The sequence below is a fragment of the Kryptolebias marmoratus genome, linkage group LG12 (assembly GCF_001649575.2).
Source record: "Kryptolebias marmoratus isolate JLee-2015 linkage group LG12, ASM164957v2, whole genome shotgun sequence".
Taxonomy (NCBI): Eukaryota; Metazoa; Chordata; class Actinopteri; order Cyprinodontiformes; family Rivulidae; genus Kryptolebias; species Kryptolebias marmoratus.
The window spans coordinates 2275272-2281389 of NC_051441.1; the positions used below are offsets into that span (position 1 = coordinate 2275272).

Below are 6118 nucleotides of genomic sequence, written 5' to 3' on the forward strand. Positions count from 1 at the left end.
AGAACCCGAATCTGGGTCGGAATTATAGTCTGAAGACCAGACCAATGCGAAAATCCCCTAAAACTCGCGTAACAGATTTTCAGGCACACAGTTTGGGTCGTACTCATAGTCCAGTGGGTCCCAAACTTGGGGGCCAGGACCCCACTGTGAGTCCAGATAAACACCAAAGATGATATACAGAAATCATAAAAACCTTAAAAATAATGAACACTGTCATATTTAGTCCTAGCTTTTACAAAGACATAAAAGCAGTCGTCACAAATGGATGAAAACTACTACACTGACTGTCAGGTTCTTTGTTAAATGACTTGTTGGAAACGTTTGAACACTTTGACCAACAACAGTTGACATCATGGGTCTCCTCAGCTTTTAGTTTGTGGGTCAAAAGCTGTAAAGTTTGGGAACCACTGCTCTATTCTAGCTCTAGTGTTTTTAGACCCAACCTCAAACTGTGTGATGTAATTTAGAGGCTGCAAACTTTGTATCTTTTAACCCACAAAATAACAACAATAGAGGCTTGTGACTCTGGTCGTTGCTGGTTTTGACCTAATATTAATAACCCTACTAAACAAGAGCACAGTCTCAACTACAGAGGTACTTTTTCATGTTGTTAACATTCATTTTTAAATATAATTTGACGTCTGGAGACTATGTGAGGACCCCTACTTGATGTTTCACGATCCTGGTCTGACCCCAGCTTTGGAAACTGATACATCCACATTATTCACTGTCAGATAATGGAACTGAGCTAAAATGGGTCCAAATAAGGCCAAATATTTCTACTAAGCATCCTTGATAGCTAAGCCAAAATCTAACATATAAGGCTTAAAAACGAAAGTATTTGAATATTTCATTTGAAACCAAAACACACACCAGCTGTGTTTAAATAAACTCACTCAGTTTGCCTCCTCATTTGTTTTACACACAGAGTTATCCAAACTTTTTAAGTTTTGAACCTTAAACTGAAACTGTCTGCATGAATACAAACATCCCCAGAAGCCATTTAACAAAGAGCCTCGTCATTACTTTTCATGTTTTTCTGATAGTTAAGGCTAAACATTGTATTACCAACCATTTTAAAGTTGATTGGATTTCTGTAGATCTTCTCTAGACCCCCAGATAGTAGATATTTCACCACCCAAACTTGGGGTTCTGGACCCTATCTTTTTCTTTTTTAAATCCTATTGACATTTTCAGAACTTGTTTAATAAACAAAAGTTAATAATGGTACAGATTGTTTAAAAAGATATTTTCAAGTTTCATTAGATTTACAAAAAAAATGTTTTTATATTTAAACAAAGTTAAGGATATCTGAAACTTCTCAAAGATGGCTGAGCAGAGGAGGAAGTTCTCAGAGTTTGGAAATCCACATTTGTTTCAAAATAAACAAAATATTGATTGATATTTTAAGTATTTCTTACTAAATGTGTAACCCCAAACCTGACCTTAACCCAATCACAGGAACCAACACTAAACCAGGAGCTTTGACTCCAACTCAAACTAAATTTGCGCATCGAGGGCGCCACCCAGTGGCAGAAAGCTGCATTACAGCTGCGAGGTCCGAGAAAAGCAGCAACTTTTTGCATCTAAGGACAAATGAAGATATTTTGATGCTGCTGTTCACAGGTTGACAGGTCAGACATTATTGACCTGTAGTTTGATTAAATTGTGTTTTTTCTTAAATAAAGTGAAGGAATGAGCCTCCTTTGAGTGTTTTTAGACAGTTCTTTTAAATCAGAGATGCTAGTAACCACAGTTTAAATGTTTCTTTACATATAAAACAGTTCAGGTGATGCTAAAACAAACTTCTTATCTTCATGTGGGCCATGCAAGAATGACAGCAATAAATTAATCTAAATTAATCAGTAAGAACAAGGGGGCAAGTATTTCAAAACAGAAAATGGTTCTTTTATACGTTCTTCTTTCTCCATATTATACAGTTCTTAGTTGTGTGTGAATGTGTTGTACTGACCACAGTTTATGTTGTCAAACTGAAATGTTCTATGAAAGACATTTTGTTTTATACCAGCTGACAAGCTAACAGCAGCTAAAGTTTATTATTTATTTATTTTAGGCAAGTATATTGCATTTTTATTTGCATTGCAAAGATTTTCAAAGATACAAAAGAAAATCTTTGCAATGCAAGTTTTCTTTAACTGATTTTCTTTTTGTCTGCATTTGATTTGATGTTTTCAGACAGACTCTCAGGTTTAGCTGTGCAGGAAAAATGCTCACATTAAAGGTAAAAAGCAGGTGTGAGGAAAGCACCGTGACCTTGAGGCGACAGCTCCACCTGTACCGAGTTTCATTTATGTTTGTGAATTAGTCTAAAGCGGAACAAGGGAACTATTTTTTTATGTTTAGGTTCTCTCTGTTTTTGGAGTTGTTACGTAACCAATAAACCCTTCAGAGTAGCTGATCCCGTGAGTTAATAAATGAACAGTTGGCCATCTCTCACACCTGCAGCTCTACCCCACAGGCCCAGGTTTGCACACACAGATAAGTGTGTATTTATCTTGTGGTATTGAGTAAGAAGGCGCGAGGCGGATGTGAGCCATCTACCTGCAGCTGCTGTGCACAGCAAGCGGTTTGGAGATTCAGGTCACATAGCTTCACACTTTCCTGCAAACCAACGGCGCCGACTCGCAGACTGTAGCTCAGGATGATTAAATATGTTCTGTCAGAGCAGTTAGAGACCTTCAGAGATGAAAACTTCCTGCTTGTTTTATCATGTTTACATTATTTATAGCCTCATGGAGGCAGGAGCTGTTTTTAAACTATTCAAATATTGATCAGTTAATTTAATCAGTATGACTTTATTAAAAGCTATTTCTGTCTTTGTTTATTGTCTTGTTTGTCTTTTCTCTCCATATATTTTATTTTTGTGTAAGACATCTCCAACTCAACAGTTTATTTGTGATGTTTGACAAATCGATTTAAAAGGAGGATAACTGTAAGTTTAAATCAAAACTAAATACTAAATAAAATCAATATTTACATGTATTTATAACTGCCATCATGCTATAAAATCCTCCCTTTTTAAATCAGAGTTTTAGAAGCGGTTCTGGACACTTACTATGATTTATGATTGTTAGAAATCTACAAATAGTTTCTGACTGCCTGTCTTCAGTTTTGTCCTCATATTGTGTGAAAATTTCAGTGTGAGTTTCTTTAAACTCCATCTCATCTGTTCAGTTGTTTGAGTCGCATCAGAAGAATAATTAAAGTTAAAGTTAGGTCCTGTGGGTCTTACATTATGTATTCACAGATTTATGTGCCTAGAAAACAAAAAGTAAGTGTCAGTGATAGCCGGAGCTGTTTTCATGTCCAACATGATTTTATTAAAATGTTTTAATATTCCCACGAGGTCACATTTGTTGACAGATGTTAGAGGAGAGTCGCTGCAGCCCTTCCTGTGTTTCTCTCAGGTTTGTAATCGAATCGGACTCAATCCCACCTGATGAATCATTTACAAAGTTTGTAGAGCAGGAAGTTAAACCGAGGACAGTTTACTTATCACCTGTTTCTTTTTGGATGTGCTGCTTTACATGTTATAGACGGACTTAATGTTTTATTTTTATTATTCAGCAGCAAACACTCAACAGCTATTGAATCATTTTCCTGTTGAATGAAATGGTTTTATTTGTGGTACATTTAGTTTCTATTTATAATAAATTCAAAGCAGCTTGTAAATGAGGCACATTTTGAAGCTTTTAGAAATTCAGCATCTTCCTCAGGGATTTATATTAAATTTATTACATTGGCTGATTCATGACCAACTCTTCTAAACACGCCCGTATTCCTTACTTTTATTTATTATTAACATTTTCTTTAACTTTCTGCATGACCTTTCCTGTTCTTTTGTAACACAAAGCCATTGCAACAGTGCTGAGAATTAAAGAGTTTAGTAAAATTCACATCTTTACACATCTGAATGTAACAGGTGTTATTATTCTAATTAATTAAATTTGAACAAACTATTATAAGGGTGTTTAAACAGATTTATAAATAAATTCACACGCATACCTACCCAGAGATGATTAAACTATATTTTCATCATATTTGAATATTAAAATCTGGTGAATTGTGAGTTTTTGAGCAGTTTTTAGTGTAGGGGGCGCTGTTCTGAGCTGTCATTCTGCAGCTTCAGGGGATAAATTCTTTCATTGCAGACGGAAGTTGCTTATTTGCTTTTGGAGAAAGGCGGGTCTGTTCTTTTTTTCATGCAGCATCAGAGTCTCAGACTTCAGTCTTCTCTTCACTTCATCCGGTTACAGTTTGGGAACTTTTCTCCTCTGCATAAACCTGGACCCTGCTTGGACCTGAACACACAGACTCTCAGCTCCCAGAATTATGCTGCTGTGCTCACATACAGGAGGGACAAGCTGCCAGGATTAGAATAAAACTTCAGACCAGCTGAACTTCTGTCAGGAGGAAAAGGTGAGCTGAGAAACTTTTGTTCAAAATCTGAACCAAAAAATGATCATTTTCCCCTCAGAGTCCACAGGAGTTCGCTTTAAAGTCAGTTGATTTCTCTTCCTCATTTTCTTTTTGCATGTTTCTCACTTCTCTGTCCTTCATCTAAAATCTTACACACGTTTACAACTAATTTACAATTCTTTTGTTTTGTTTTTAAAGAGAGATTTTAGAAACTTTTGAATATTAAACATTTAAACTGCACTTTCTGAATGAATTCACACCAACTGTAAAAAGCTGCTTTCCAACCAGGAGATATTTTCTAAATGTTTTTAAAACCAGCAGGTCAAAATTAAACATTTGCTTATTTTTTTTGTATTTATTTTTATGTCTTCATTTCAAAATATTGGCAGATTGTTCAGTTTGAATCGCCTCGTTGGTTTCACAGCTGCATGTTTCTTCGTTTTGGGGAAGTGCTTCTGAAGCTTGGCTGGTAAGAAAGAGAGAGAGGGTCATGTGTGCGTGGGTGTGTGTGTGTGTGTCAGTGTGTTTGTGTGTGTGTGTGTGTGTGGGGGGGGGGTGCACAGAGACATGAACTTGTAATAAATTAACCATTTCTGGTGATACGAACCCAACAAATAACTAAAGCGTTAGTGTTTAATTCTGACCACACACACACACACACACACACACACACCCTCTTGCTCGATGTGGTGGAGGAAGCGTGTATCAACAGGGCTGAACTGAACTGACAGCTTCAGGTTTATTAGAATAAAGACTAAAAACTGAATATAAATATGAACACTTTTAAAATGTGTTCATATTTACTAACTTATTAATCTTATTAATCAACTATTTGGGTTGCCTAACTCAAAAATAATCTAAAATGCATTGAGTTTGTTGACACGCAGGCCTGGGAAAAGGAGACTTGTTCTGCCTGAATGAAAAGGTTCTGATCGCTCCAGCTGCAGAAAAATTACCCTTTTTCACTTCTGAGCTGTGAATTTTAAAGATTGTTTTTTTTTTTTTTTTTACTATGAGTATATCAGACTGACAAAATGAGTAGAAATAAATTATATTTAAATATAAATGACTTAAGAGTCAAGCTAGAAGTGCTATAAAATTAAATAAATGAATTCAAAGCCAGACTGAACAGGTGAGACACTGACAGGCTGAGCTGATCTCAGGTCCTCAGGGGGGCTGGTCCACAGGACGGTCCACAGAATGGTCCACAGGATGGTCCACAGGATGGTCCACAGGACGGTCCACAGACTGGTCCACAGACTGGTCCACAGAATGGTCCACACTGGTCCACAGGACGGTCCACAGAATGGTCCACAGGATGGTCCACAGGATGGTCCACAGGACGGTCCACAGACTGGTCCACAGGACGGTCCACAGACTGATCCACAGAATGGTCCACAGGTTGGTCAACAGACTGGTCCACAGACTGATCCACAGAATGGTCCACAGGACGGTCCACAGAATGGTCCACAGAATGGTCCACAGACTGGTCCACAGAATGGTCCACACTAGTCCACAGGACGATCCACAGACTGGTCCACAGACTGGTCCACAGACTGGTCTACAGACTGGTCCGTAGGGTGGTCCACAGTTAGACCGGTCCACAGGCTGGTCCACAGGCTGGTCCACAGACTGGTCCACAGGCTGGTCCACAAACTGGTCCACAGGCTGGTTCACA

General features: G+C 37.8%; 1 protein-coding gene across 2 annotated transcripts in view; it reads left to right on the forward strand.

The window, feature by feature from the left end:
- Nucleotides 1–4181: 4181 nt before the first annotated feature.
- grap2a (GRB2 related adaptor protein 2a) overlaps nucleotides 4182–6118 on the forward strand; it is a 16063-nt gene continuing 14126 nt past the window's right edge. Inside the window, exon 1 of one of the 2 annotated variants that reach the window (XM_025006625.2) lies at nucleotides 4182–4440. The gene's annotated coding sequence lies outside the window, so the exon portion shown is untranslated. The remainder of the gene's footprint in view (nucleotides 4441–6118) is intronic. The other variant, XM_017419339.3, reaches the window with a different exon arrangement.